The 15,655-nt window shown below is 45.1% G+C and overlaps 1 pseudogene; it reads right to left on the reverse strand.

Annotated features, from left to right (window-relative positions):
- Positions 1–4,529: 4,529 nt before the first annotated feature.
- On the reverse strand, positions 4,530–7,487 carry LOC123042966 (disease resistance protein RUN1-like; annotated as a pseudogene).
- Positions 7,488–15,655: the final 8,168 nt, after the last annotated feature.

Genomic DNA, 15,655 nt, shown 5'->3' on the forward strand with positions numbered 1-15,655 from the left:
TAGTCAGGCTTTTCAGCCATTTTCATTTATAGATGTCTGTACTCAGACATGATAAGCTTCCGCTTGTGCTTTGACTTGTATGCTCTGAGTGTTGGGTCATGAGACCCATGTTTGTAATATCTCGCTCCTCAGAGCCTATTGAATTAAATACTTGAGTTGTAGAGTCATGTTGTGATGCCATGTTGTATTTGCACATATCAAGCATATTGTGTGTATGATATTGAAATGCTTGGTATGTGTGGGATCTAACTATCTAGTTGTTTATCCTTAGTAGCCTCTCTTACCGGGAAATGTCTCCTAGTGCTTCCACTGAGCCATGGTAGCTTGCTACTGCTCCGGAACACTTAGGCTGGCCGGCATGTGTCCTTCTTCGTTCCTGTGTGTCCCTTCGGGGAAATGTCACGCGATGAATACCGGAGTCCTGTTAGCCCGCTACAGCCCGGTTCACCGGAGTCCTGCTAGCCCAGTGCTATAGCCTGGATTCACTCGCTGATGACCGACACGTTCGATGCTGGGTCATGGATGCCTGTCCCTGTAAGTTTGTGCCACTTTGGGTTTACGACTAGCCATGTCAGCCCGGGCTCCTTATCATATGGATGCTAGCGACACTATCATATACGTGTGCCAAAAGGCGCAAACGGTCCCGGGAAAAGGTAAGGCGACGCCCGTGGGGATACCGTGCGTGAGGCCGCAAAGTGATATGAGGTGTTACATGCTAGATCTATGTGGCATTGAGTCGGGGTCCTGACAGTTATTCTTGTTAGTTGGCAACATACCACAGCAGGTATGGTGATCCTTCTTAAAACTAGAAGCGCACGTGGAAACAGTAAACATAGGTGACCGATCCAGTGGGGGTTCCGTGGGTGCCTTGGCACCCCCTCAAAAAATGTAAAATCTTTTTTTATCTAGTACTCTTAGTTTAATTCTATGTGTATTATAAGGGTAGAATGATAAACTGGCATTTTTGTATGGATATACCTGACATGTTTGTTGTGAGTGAGAAGATTGGCACCTCCTGTGGTTAAGATCTAGGTCTGCCACTGGCAGACAAGACATTGCTGCATGGTACCTTGCTACGATATGTATTTTCTGTAGATTTGAATTTGCCGACGATGTAGTAATGATCTATACTACTCTCTTTGTATAAAAAATATAAGACGTTTTTTTTTACATCGAGGGAGTATATTCTAGTAAATTTTGAAATTTGAATTCATCGGTGGTGTACTGATGCAACTCTGAGTTTTGGCTTCCACGAAACATTTGTCAATAGCTATGAACAAATAAATGGCCAGCATTTGATGATAAGAAAATGGAGTACAATGTGTATTGTCTATGTGAGTCGGGGCATGGTGCCACTGCCACACCATTGATTCCGTCGAGCTGGAGCTGGATGTGGCTCGCCGCGTCTGAGCAGACTGCCGCCGGCGCCGCTGCCGGCCTCCCCGGCCGAAGGTTCCTCGTTCCTACTCCCCTGCCCCCTCCTTTCCCGTCTCCCCACGGATCTGCACGGTGCATGGGACTCGCAGTTATTATCCGCGACCGGGATGGCTTGCTGCATCGGACCAGACCTCCGCCTATCCGGGGCGGCCGGCAGCCGTTGCTGGGCAGCAGGTACTGCCCCTCGGCATGGCCGCTTCCCCTGCCTCCCTACTCCCTCCTTCCTCGGCATGACAGCAGCGTCCGTCATGGCTTTACTCTCTGCCGCTTACGCTCAACACTGATAAGCTGCCGTTGGCTGTCCTCCGCAGGGCCCTTCTCCCTCGCGCCGCCAAATGCTACTCCGCTCGCCCCGCCCCGCCTCCGATCTGCGCCTCTGCTGCGGAGGTGCACGCCACCTGTTCGATTGCTGGTCCGTGCTTCTCCAACCTCGCTGCCACCGGGTGCTCTTCCTTCGTGAACGCAGCAGCTGTTGCGCTTGCGCCGCGTCGCGCCCATTGCCCTTCTTCCGATTCGGGGTCTGCTACGCCTCCGCCAAGCCCGGCACCTTCGGTTCTGGAACCGTGGACTAGGTGCCCTCGAGGTGTTCGACCGAAGGTCTGCTGCCCTCCGCACGGGACGAGCCGCTCCCTGGTGGCGCAGCGGGCATGAAGCTTGGCTGGTTTACGAGCTTAGCTGGGCTGCTTCTCACGCAGCTCCCTTGCTTCAGCGAGGTCGGTGCCAGTCTTCGACAGCCTCCTGTTTGTCAACTCTGGCAATGTTGCTCTGGGGATCACCACTTCGACGGGGGACGCACTGCTTCCATTTGCCCTCGGAAATTTCTCCTCGCCGGTATGTTGCGCTATCTCCTCTGCACCGAGACTGGATTTGCCGACATCTGTTTGGATTCAGGTACTGGAAACTGCATCAGTCAATTTGGCTTACTATTAGTCTGGTATCATCCTAGTGGTAAATACACACTATAACCTTTCCCCTCGAGCTCGAGCTCGGAAATGGTTACACAGTGCCAACCTGTAAGTAGTCTTGGTTGCACAGTGCCCACCTGTAAACCCAAAAAAGCTACACTTACGGACTGGTTGCGGAATCACCTTACGGACCCCTGCCACTAACCAATCTCTCCTCCCCTTGAATTCAACTGTGGGCCTTGCTTCTGATTTCCTATCCAACCAAAAACTACCACACATGTCCGTAACTTAAATTCTGTAAGATGTGGTCCGTAGGTGTAGCAAAGCTCCCTGTAAACTAACGAAATTCATAGTTCTATCAAATACGTAGCGGTCCATAACAAGGAAATCCGTAGCTTGTCCATGTGGTGGAATCACGAGCTTAACACTTAAGGAAATCAGTGCTCTTGCTGTACTTCTCTGCATCCTGCACCTTTTAACTACAAGACCTGATGCCTACTTCAAGCATCCATGTGGTGGAATCACGAGCTTAGCCTTTTTTTTCTGTGTGCAAGTTCAACATCTTCACAGGGGCATGGTTGGTGCAAACAGAGGAAAACCGTTCAACCTGGCCGCCCATCCATGCCTCTGGCGTCGCTACTGCTCGACCTCGGTGGCGTCGGGTGCTGCGACTCCGTCAGGTATTGCGCAGCCTCACACCGAGCGCCCTTCTTCCTATTCGGGCTTTGCTCCGCCTACGCCGCGCCTGCCATCTTCCCTTTTGGTAGCTGTCGAGCTGGTGCCCTCAACGTGTTCGTCCGAAGGTCTGGTGTCCTCCGTGTGGGACGAGCTTCTTCCTGACGGTGCGGCAGAGCTTCAGCTGTTTCGCTTCGCGCGCAGCCACCGCGTGAGCTTCGCATGTGCCCATCTCTACCGGCCTCGGGGCGCAAGTTCGGCTACGGTTTCCTGTTTGTTTCATGTCTGCAACTCCCCCAATGATGCACCATGACATGCCTCCTGGGATTGCAGCTTCGCCGGGGGACACGCTGCTTTGGTTCGCCCTCAGACATTTCTCCTCGGCGGTACGTCGTCCTATCTCCTCTAGGCAGGGGAAACTAGGCACAGACTTTTAACCTTGAGCTAGGAAATACGTACAACATATCACGAATTTCCCCTAGACACGGGAAACTAGTCGTAGGTTGTCATGCACAAGACCAGCAGCGTGTGGGGAGTTCATAGACACGGACACTTGCACTTCTGCTCAGCCTTGTGCTGCTGAAAATGCTTCTTCGATTGTGGTGATTTCAGTGTAAATATCCTGGATTGCTGGACGATCTTTGGGCGTCTCCGCCGTGCATACCAGGCCAATCTTAACGAGAGCGGCGATGACGATCATTGTTCCTGCAGCCATTTGATGGTTTTCCTGGCCTAAAGTACTCCCTGCTTCTTCATCATCTTGGATTCTTGGTTCCCACAAAAGGAATTCATGATTCTAGCATCTAGAACCTCACAAATCATATAACAGAGTAATCCATCTTTGTTTTTCCATAACATCTTCCTTATTGCTTCCTTGCAGGATTCTTTATCCCTCGGTATTTCTTGTTGATGGCAGGCAAGCTGGGGATGTGTACAAGAACCTGAAGAAGACTGGAAGGGGCATTGCTTTCTGTCATGCTTATCTGTGAACAACACTTGTCATATTGCCCCTCTCGTGTACAAGGTCAGCAGTAGCCCTTCGCCTGAAGCTTTGTATCCTGGACCTCACTGCCGCACATAGGACGCTGAGTCCGGCAAGCACATGAGCGCGAGACCTCACCTCCCCCTATCAGACCTGGAAAGAAGGTACGCCATGTACGTAACGTACGCCATCACTGTTGTTTTCTGATTGGTTGCCTTTTCACAAGTTATCTTGTTTCTGTTACTGCATGGTTGTCGATATTATCCTTGGAATGTACCACTATTCTTCTTTTTCTCTCTTAGTAATGGTCTGCTGATTTACTGACTTAAATAGTAATTCTCTTATTTGTGTGAGAGAAATGTGATATCATCGGCACATGCCTTCAGTTTTAAACTTTAACATTTTTTAATGTGCAGTGCAAGTTTAGCATCTTTATATGTTTGTGGTTAGTTTATAGCTGGGCTTAAACCATAAAGTAGCACAAGATTATTAGGTGTAAGAAAAAAAACAGCCAAGTCGAAAGAAAAGTTCCCGTGCTGAACTTTATTGCATATAGGCTGAACTATAGTTTGCCTTCGGTACAAGTATAGATATGCTAGTGAAATGGAAGATGATTCGTAACATACGTAGGACTTCATCCACCAAACCAGCAGCGTGTGGGCAGTCGATAGAAAACTAGTGGATAGTTGTACTTCTGCTCAGCCGTGCAGTGCTGCAAATGCTTCTTTGATTGCGGTGGCCTGCTAAAGTTTACTCAAACGGTCAAAACAGTGATTTCTTCTGATACTGCACCAATGATTGGCATGTGGATGCAATAAAAAGCCAATGATAAAGTAATACAACCATACCTTGCGGGCCTGGCATGTTGATGCGATAAAATCAGCAGAACAACTGCATGCTTGTTACTACAGACGAAATAGGCAAATACCGCAGCTGCAGACCAAGCATCTCAGAGGTTAGTGCAATGAGAACAGAACCAAGCAATAGCCGGCCAGACATGGTGGAAAGTAAGAGCATCAGTTTTCCTCTTGAGTGCATGTCGGTCCAATCCTATATAGAAAGTTCTCTCTGTACTTGCTTCAACGAAATCGCTGTAAATGAGAGAAATAGAGCCTTTTACATTATGGAGTTCGGATCTCAAAGCACTTGAAGGGTGCCGATTCGGGTGACCCCAACGGCACAACACACCAAAACCGCATTACATATATGAATATAGGCGTTTTTTCATGTAAGGAATATATCATATGAAGAACATGCTTTCAATTTTGTGAGAGAAATAGAAACATAATGTATTCAATACTATATTGGGAAAAGGAAAAGGAGCGGTCATAAAAAAGTAAGATCGATAGACAAAATAGCATGGCCGGACAGAACAAGTACCTTAACTTTTATGTGAGCCAGCTTCATCTTATTTTCCTCCAATTCATTCCACTTCTTCAAATCAGGGCATCCGTAAATCTCAAGTGTTTGGAGCTTGGTGAGTTGTTGTATGCCCTCCGGAAAAGACCTGATGTCTTCACAACCATCGATACGAAGGTGCTCGAGACCGGTTAAGTCCATGAACCAATGCGGCAATGATGAGATGTTGCATCTGTTTATCACTAGACGCTTAACAGAGGAAATATGTGGGATGATGTCAGGGGAGATGGTCAGATCAGGACAAGTCGTGATCTCTAAATGATCGAGGACAGAGAGGTGGCGAAGCAGTCTCCACTGCTGCATGGGCAGCTCACTGTATTCAACTATCAGAGTAGTTATAGGAGTTAATACTCTTACTGAAGAAGAAGAAGAAGAGGAAGAAGAGGAGGAGGAAGCACCGGTGCTTGACATTGTACACTCTCCCCATGATGACAGCACATTATCACTCCTTCTTATCGCTAAGCTGTCAACTACTCTAGGAAGAAGTGGCCCCATCCTCAACTTGGGGCAATAATTTATGCTCCAGCTAGAGGACATGCGACTGGAGTCTGACAGACTCAACTCTTCCAGATGTTCCATACGGGTTAGTGTCACCCTATTCTGTTGGCCGACCCATGTTGGCAAGCTGACACTATTATAACCCAGTATCACCAACTCGTGTAAACTTTTTGGTGGCACTAGTTTCTCCAACAACACTTTATCATCCACAAACCTCTCAGCACCTTTACTCCACGACAACCATAATTCCTTGAGATTGCTTTTATCCATCAACTTTATACCCTGAGCCTCTTCTGCGGACCTCACATTTTCAAGCCAGAATATATCCAACTCCGGAGGATTCGTGTCCTTTAAGCAGATAAGATTGCTGCTCGATTCACCATCTCTAACGCGCACATGAAAACGTGGTAATGATACAAAACTGGTACTAGGATGAGGTACAGGTTCCTCACGAAGACGATAGCAGGCCTGCAAATGTAGGGTCTTCAAACTATGAATTCTACCCATACTTTCTGGTATCTTCTGAATGTTTTCGCAGTACGAGAGGTCCAGTGTGTGCAGCTTTCTCAGGTTACAAAAACTTTCAGGTAGAGCAGTAATACCTTTATTAAAAGACAAGTCCAAATGCTCCAGATTGGAAAGGGTACTGATACTGTCCATCAAACTGTCATTTTCACCTTCTCGAAGGCACCCATGCAGATTTAAGTATTGTAGACTAGGAAGACCATCAAGAGATTCTGGTAGCGATCCAATAGAATAACAACTTGATAAGTTCAAATATTGCAGGTCCGTGAAACTCCACATGAACTTCAATATATTTTCCAAAGCAGAGCATTTTGACAAATCAAGATGCACCAATTTTTTTAGCTTCCCAAATGATTCTGGCAGTTCTTTAATTCCCCCACAGCCTGACAAACCAAGATATTGCAGGTCCGTGAGGCTCCAAATAAACTTCAATATATTTTTTGAAGCAGAGCATTCTGACAAATCAAGATGCACCAACGTTTTTAGCTTGCCAAATGATTCTGGCAGTTCTTTAATTCCCCGACAGCCTGACAAATCAAGATATTTCAGGTCCGTGAGGCTCCACATAAACTTGGATATATTTTCCAAAGCAGAGCATTCTGACAAATCAAGATGCACCAATTTTTTTAGCTTCCCAAATGATTCTGGGAGTTCTTCGATTCTCTTACAGCCTGACAAATCAATATACATCAGACCCTCGATTTCTCCGATTGACTTTGGCAGTGCAGATACAGAAGATTCTCGAAGACTGAGATAAAGTAATTTTGACAGCCTAGTGATACCATCCGGAATAACTGCATTGTGTACTCTTGGAGCATTAAGATACACCAACTGCTTGAATCGGCCAATTGAATTTGTCAATTTACGAATGGGACACTCACTCAAGTCCAAGACACGCAGGGATTTAGCACAGGCAAATGCAACATCATCAAAATGAATTTCTGCCGAGCCCATAAAACGGAGTGCCCTTATCCTCCGTGACTCCAATAGGTTGCTGCCATCATTGAGCAGTGCATAGTGACAGCGGTTTTCCCCATTGTTGCCATCATTACCAGCGAGAAGAAATTCCTCGCCCATCACCCATCTTGCTAGATCATGCACCAGGTCGTGCATGGTGAACACTGTAACATCGGCATCGCCATAGTGCAATCTTGCAATCTAAAACAAAAGCCATTAGCAGTGTCAGATTTTTATATTCCAAGCATTTGATGCACTAAATTTTTTAGCAGTGATAAGTGGGCCAACTCCAAATTAAGATATGCAATTGGGTGGTTATCGATTTGATTGCCGTTAGGCCAGCTCCAACGCACAGACCCTAACGGACACTTTATTTGTCAGATTTCATCTTTTTGGGTCACCAGTCGGACACCAGCATTTCTTTTTGTCTGCCAGACAGTAGGTGCACCCAACACGGCCGATCCATTTCAACATTTTGTGATCTAAAAAATCACTATTTTGAAATTTAGAATATTTCACATTGCTACCAAAGGTCCTAGGAATACGTTAACTTAACTTCAACATAAAAAAAGAATCCTAGATCTCCTCTTGGCCGACGCCGCCATTATTAACAACCACGGCACAAGTGGCGCTAGCGCGTGCGGTGGATGGCACCTGCTCCGGCTCTGGCTGCTCATGCACCACGGTTTGCTGCTTCGGTGACCACGTTTCCACGCCCACCCACACAGCTGGCGCCCACACTATCTCCAATGTGCAGGGCACCGGGGTCATCCAGGACCACGATTAACCCACCGCCGTCTCAAATAGCACGGCCAAATCCTCGTCCACTTCCCACTCCCCTGGCTCAGGGACGACGTCATCGCCTGTGGCCGATAAGGCTAGCTACACCTCCAGGCCCTCCCATTCGGCGAGCTGGGCGAGCTCGGATTGCTCGATGGCCATTCTGAGGTCCTCGCCCTCCTCGTCCTTGTCCTGGGTTGGTCGCGATGGTGGCTGGGGCGGCAAGGACACCCGCGCCCATTGGGGGTGGTGCGGGGAGCACGGGCTGAGCAGCGAGGAAGCACAAGCCCCACACGTCGTGGAACTAAGTTTCCCAGTAAGGCGAGTTAACAACATACGACAGGCCATGCAGGAGGTCTGGCGGGAACTGAGCTCAACGGCGGTTTATCTCCAACAGGCGCGCGTGGCCATGGACAATACGGAAGGCACAGGCACCCTCTCTGGGTTGAGGTGCCACCCATCCGACAGCTGCACATCTGGCCAGAACGGCGGGGTGGCCTCATCCCAATAGCGCTGACACGTCTCGATGCGGACGTAGATCCGCTGTCGCGGGCGGGAACATGGCAAAGCTTTCCACGATTGCGGCTCTGTCCTGAGAACCCGGAGGATGAGCCGGCCTCATGGTCGTGCTTCCCCGGCTTTCGGGGATCCACTTTTACGGCATTTTGGTCGGCGAGCGGCGGTGGGTGGCTATGGCTAGGGTTTGTCGACCGTCTGGGGGCAGAAGAAGAAGAACAAGATGCATGCACTTAAATACGGCCGGGGGGCGGTGGTTGGGCTGCCAACACGCGGGCCGGAGGCTGAAATGAGTGGAACCATGGAGCGTCTGTCTCGTGTCCGTATGGATGCAAGTCTAGTTTGACTTTGCGGTCGCGCGTCGGGCGTAGTTTTTGGTCTTACGGACCCAAATAAACACCAACGAATGAAATGAGTCATTGCCGCATTGGAGTCGGCTTTATAGAAAGGACAGAAGACAAAATGCCAGTCTATAAAAGTCCATCTTTGAGCATTATTTTTTCGGTTGGGAGCAAAAAATAAAACTATTTGTCACGTGCATCTCAACTGATAGTTGTGGATGGTTAAATAAAATACATCTATGTACTTTTTGATTTGTAGTCTGAAACAATTATGCTCCGCCCATTATGCAAAATTGCGAGGTTTAGCTTCACCTTTCAAGCACCACAACTAAAATTATGACTCTTATCTCTACTCCTAATGGAGCAGTTGGTAGTCTCGCTTCCAGATTTTTTTTCGTCCCACCACTTTCGTCCGAGGTTTTTTCGTAGGTTAACCATCGTAAATTTTTTTTGATGCTGATTTCTTATTCACCGGTTTATTTACCCCTCAGCTCTTTCCTTGCAAATCAGCACTTTCCAAACGTGCACGCAATCACGGATCTAAATTTACTAACTTATCCAAATCAACCGATACCTTCCATTATTGCAAATTTCTTTAGGAAACAAATAATAGATTTTAAGGAAACAAATAAAAGATTTTAAAGACGCATCATACTTTACTAACAATCACTAAAAATTAAATCTAAATTAATTAACCTTAACTTAAATCACTCAATCACTTTAATTAGAAAATATTTTCTTTCCTAACTGCACCCCGCTTAGTGTGCACATAACAATCCGAAGTAATTAGAGTCACATGATTGAATCCATTTATTTAGAGCGACATGATTGCGTTCCGGGATGGAGGCCATGATTTCGTCGAGGTCGTTGCTGCCTCCTACACTCAGGGTGTGTCGCCGAGATCGAGGCGAGCATGAGGAGCTGTGGCCACCGCCATGGTCACCCCATCGCAGGGGATGGAGCACGTCGTCGGCCTACAGCTTGTGGAGATCACTGTTGCTCTTCAGGTCGCGTGGTGACCGGATCTTGCCGATGTGTCCCTCCCTGACGACCTCCTCTTCACCCGGTTGGCCGGCATGGATCTCGCCACTACTGCCCTCAACTTCTCTGCCTCGAGCTCGACGGTCAGCCACCATGGATCCCCCAGCTGGAGGGTCACGTGAACCAGCCGTCCTCCCATGCTACAGCGGCGAGAAGGTGACATGGCTCTCCGTACACGAAGAGTGGAGTTCGGTCAAGTACTTATATACTTGGCCTCTACTGCTGATCCATGTACATGGAGAAGAACAAACAACCGCTCATTCATGTTTCGTTCCACTCCTTTGCGCTACATTACTGGAGGTGACATTTTCCTATCTCTCTATGTTGTAACAAGCCTGCTGCCTGCATAGTTAATGGATTTTTTATTTAAATTTATCGCTGCTTAGTGCTTTGTTGCAATTGTTCACCCAAGATTCTTATATATAATCTGAGCGTATGTAGGCATACTTAGCTTTGCTATTCCATTTTTTCTGGCGCATAGAAATAAGAGTATTGTCCAGGTTAGGTATTCAATTGAGTATGGTATTTGGATTGCTATCAGAATGTCTTTTCTATGCATGTGATTTCTCACATCTGGTTATAATATTTGTGAAGACGCGCATTGCACGTGCACTTGGAAGCGGGCCCGTGGCCCGCGCTGGATGGCGCCGACGCTGACCCGAGCCACCTCGTCCGCGTATTCTTGGAGCTGTGGCTGGTCGATTTACATGAAATTAATTCCCTCAGTTTTGGTGGCAAATATAATACACATAATCCATATTGTTATGCACTAGCGTGTATGTGTGAAATAGATGGATTATGGTCTCGTACCCAATAAGATGGATATGTGTGTGTGTTAGAGAGAGAGGGAGAGGGGGATAGAGAGTGAGGAAGAGGGAGGGAGAGTGTGTGTCTGTGTGTGTGTGAGGATTTGATGGTAAAAAAGGTCGCCAATGTCGTAATATTGAACTCTTAAAGTTAATGTGGCCCCGTTGCAACGCACGGGCATTCTTCTAGTTATGGAGCAATGCAGCAATTCGTTCGTTATGTATTTTACCGAAAACTCCCTTATATTTCAAAGAATTAACTTGCAGTCCATCTTTAAGTGACAAAACGAATCGAGTGTGGCTACGCCTTGTCCTTGCGAAGGTTAAAACAACACTAACTTGACGAACTATCGCTGTGGTTCTGATGCGTAGGTAAGAACGGTTCTTGCTCAGCCCGTAGCAGCCACGTAAAATTTGCAACAACAAAGTAGAGGACGTCTAACTTGTTTTTGCAGGGCATGTTGTGATGTGATATGGTCAAGACGTGATGCTATATTTTATTGTATGAGATGATCATGTTTTGTACCCGAGTTATCGGCAACTGGCAGGAGCCATATGGTTGTCGCTTTATTGTATGAAATGCAAACGCCCTGTAATTTCTTTACTTTATCACTAAGCGGTAGCGATAGTCGTAGAAGCAATAGATGGTGAAACGACAACGATGCTATGTTGGAGATGAAGGTGTCGCGCCGGTGATGATGGTGATCACAACGGTCCTTCGGAGATGGAGATCACAAGCACAAGATGATGATGGCCATATCATATCACTTATATTGATTGCATGTGATGTTTATCCTTTATGCATCTTATTTTTGCTTTGATTGATGGTAGCATTATAAGATGATCTCTCACTAATTATCAAGAAGTGTTCTCCCTGAGTATGCACCGTTTCGAAAGTTCTTCGTGCTGAGACACCACGTGATGATTGGGTGTGATAGGATCTACGTTCAAATACAGCGGGTGCAAAACAGTTGCAAACGCGGAATACTCAGGTTAAACTTGACGAGCCTAGCATATACAGGTATGGCCTCGGAACACGGAGACCGAAAGGTCGAGCATGAATCATATAGTAGATATGATCAACATAGTGGTGTTCACCATTGAAAACTCCTCCATCTCATGTGATGATCGAACATGGTTTAGTTGATTTGGATCACGTGATCACTTAGATGACTAGAGAGATGTTTGTCTAAGTGGGAGTTCTTAAGTAATATGATTAATTGAACTTAAATTTATCATGAACTTAGTCCCGGTAGTATTTTGCAAATTATGTTGTAGATCAATAGCTCGCGTTGTTGCTTTCATATGTTTATTTTGATATGTTCCTAAAGAAAATTGTGTTGAAAGATGTTAGTAGCAATGATGCAGATTGGATCCGTGATCTGAAGTTTATCCTCATTGCTACACAGAAGAATTATGTCCTTAATGCACCGCTAGGTGACAGACCTATTGCAGGGGCAGATGCAGACGTTATGAACGTTTGGCTAGCTCAATATGATAACTACTTGATAGTTTAGTGCACCATGCCTAACGGCTTAGACTCGGGACTTCAAAGACGTTTTGAACGTCATGGACCATATGAGATGTTCCAGGAATTGAAGTTAATATTTCATGCAAATACCCGAGTTGAGAGATATGAAGTCTCCAACAAGTTCTATAGCTAAAAGATGGAGGAGAATCGCTCAACTAGTGAGCATGTGCTCAGATTGTCTGGGTACTACAATCGCTTAAATCAAGTGGGAGTTAATCTTCCAGATAAGATAGTGATTGACAGAGTTCTCTAGTCACCATTACCAAGTTAGTAGAACTTCATGATGAACTATAGTATGCAAGGGATGACAAAAACGATTCCCGGGCTCTTCGTGATGTTGAAATTGACGAAGGTAGAAATCAAGAAAGAGCATCAAGTGTTGATGATTGGCAAGACCACTAGTTTCAAGAGAATGGCAAAGGGAAAGAAAGGGAACTTCAAGTAGAATGACAAGCAAGTTGTCACTCCTGCGAAGAAGCCCAAAGCTAGACCAAAGCTTGAAACTAAGTGCTTACATTGCAAAGGAAATGGTCACTGGAAGCGGAAATGCCCTGAATATTTGGTGGATAAGAAGGATGGCAAATTGAACAAGGGTATATTTGATATACAGGTTATTAATGTATGCCTTACTAGTGTTTATAGTAGCCCCTGAGTATTTGATACTTGTTTGGTTGCTAATATTAGTAACTCGAAACAGGACTTACAGATTAAACAGAGACTAGTTGAAGGGGAAGTGACGATGAGTGTTGGAAGTAGTTCCAAGATTGATATGATCATCATCACACACTCCCTATGTTTTCGAGATTAGTGCTAAACCTAAATAAATGTTATTTGGTGTTTGCGTTGAGCATAAATATGATAATATCATGTTTATTGCGATACGATTATTCATCTAAGATAGAGAATAAATTGTTATTCTGTTTACATGAATAAAACCTTCTATGGTCATACACCCAATGGTGATGGTTTATTGAATCTTGATCATAGTGATACACATATTCATAATGTTGATGCCAAAAGATACAAAGTTAATAATGATAGTGCAACTTATTTGTGGCACTGCCGTTTAGGTCATATCGGTGTAAAGCGCATGAAGAAACTCCATAAAGATGGATTTTCCGAATCACTTGGTTATGAATCATTTGATGCTTGTGAACTGTGCCTTTTGGGCAAGATGACTAAAACTCCGTTCTCCGGAACAATGGAACGAGCTACTAACTTGTTGGAAATAATACATACCGATGTATGCGGTCCAATGAGTGTTGATGCTCGTGGCGGGTATCGTTATTTTCTGACCTTCACAGATGATTTGAGCAGATATGCGTATATCTACTTAATGAAGCACAAGTCTGAAACTTTTGAAAAGTTCAAAGAATTCCAGAGTGAAGTGGAGAATCATCGTAACAAGAAAATAAAGATTCTACAATCCGATCGTAGAGAAGAGTATTTGAGTTACGAGTATGGCCTTCATTTTAAACAATGTGGAACGGTTTCATAGCTCACGCCACATGGAACACCACAACGTAATGGTGTGTCCGAACGTCGTAACCGCACTTTATTGGATATGATGCGACCTATGATGTATCTTGCCGATTTACCACTATGTTTTGGGGTTATGCATTAGAGATAGCTGCATTCACTTAAATAGGGCACCATCTAAATCCGTTGAGACGACACCGTATGAACTATGGATTAGCAGTAAACCTAAGCTGTCGTTTCTTAAAGTTTGGAGTTACGATGCTTATGTGAAAAAGGTTTCAACCTAATAAGCTCGAACCCAAATCGGAGAAGTGCGTCTTCATAGAATACCCAAAGGAAACTGTTGGGTATACCTTCTATCACAGATCCGAAGGCAAGATATTCGTTGCTAAAAATGGATCCTTTCTAGAGAAGGAGTTTCTCTCGAAAGAAGTGAGTGGGAGAAAAGTAGAACTTGATGAGGTAACTGTACCTTCTCCCGAATTGGAAAATTGTTCATCACTAAAATCAGTTCCAGTGATTTCTACACCAATTAGTGAGGAAGCTAATGATGATGATCATGAAACTTCAGATCAAGTTACTACAGAACCTCGTAGGTCTTCCAGAGTACGGTCCGCACCAGAGTGGTACGGTAATCCTATTCTGGAAGTCATGTTACTAGACCATGATGAACCTACGAACTATGAGGAAGCAATGATGAGCCCAGATTCCGTGAAATGGCTTGAGGCCATGAAATCTGAGATGGGATCCATGTATGAGAACAAAGTGTGGACTTTGGTGGAGTTGCCCGATGATCGGCAAGCCATATTGTATAAATGGATCTTCAAGAGGAAGACAGACGCCGATAGTAGTGTTACTATCTACAAAGCTCGACTTGTCGCAAAAAAGGTTTTCGACAAGTTGAAGGTGTTGACTAAAATGAGATTTTCTCAACTGTAGTGATGCTTAAGTCTGTCCGAATCATGTTAGCAATTGCCACATTTTATGAAATCTGGCAAATGGATGTCAAAACTGCATTCCTTAATGGTTTTCTTAAAGAAGAGTTGTATATGATGCAAGCAGAAGGTTTTGTCAATCCTAAAGGTGCTAACAAAATGTGCAAGCTCCAGAGATCCATCTATGGACTGGTGCAAGCATCTCAGAGTTGGAATATACACTTGGATAAGTTGATCAAATCATATACTTTTATACAGACTTGCGGTGAAGCCTGTATTTACAATAAAGTGAGTGGGAGCACTGTCGCCTTTCTGATAAATATATGTGAGTAACATATTGTTGATCAGAAATGATGTCGAATTTTTCTGGAAAGCATAAAGGAGTATTTGAAAGGAGTTCTTTAAAAGAGAGACCTCAGTAAAGCTACTTACATATTGAGCATCAAGATCTATTGAGATAGATCAAGACGCTTGATAAGTTTTTCAATAAGTACATACCTTGTCAAGATTTTGAAGTAGTTCAAAATGGAACAGTCAAAGAAAGAGTTCTTGCCTGTGTTGCAAAGGTGTGAAATTGAGTAAGACTCAAATCCCGACCACGGAAGAAAATAGAAAAGAGAATGAAAGTCATTCCCTATGCCTCAGTCATAGGTTCTATAAAGTATGCTATGCTATGTATCAGACCTATTGTATACCTTGCTCTGAATTTGGCAAGGAAGTACAATAGTGATCTAGGAGTAGATCACTAGACATTGGTCAAGAATATCCTTAGTGAGGACTAAGGAAATATTTCTCGATTATGGAGGTGATAAAAGAGCCTGTCGTAAA

Source organism: Triticum aestivum, chromosome 2B (genome assembly GCF_018294505.1).
Source record: "Triticum aestivum cultivar Chinese Spring chromosome 2B, IWGSC CS RefSeq v2.1, whole genome shotgun sequence".
Lineage (NCBI taxonomy): Eukaryota > Viridiplantae > Streptophyta > Magnoliopsida > Poales > Poaceae > Triticum > Triticum aestivum.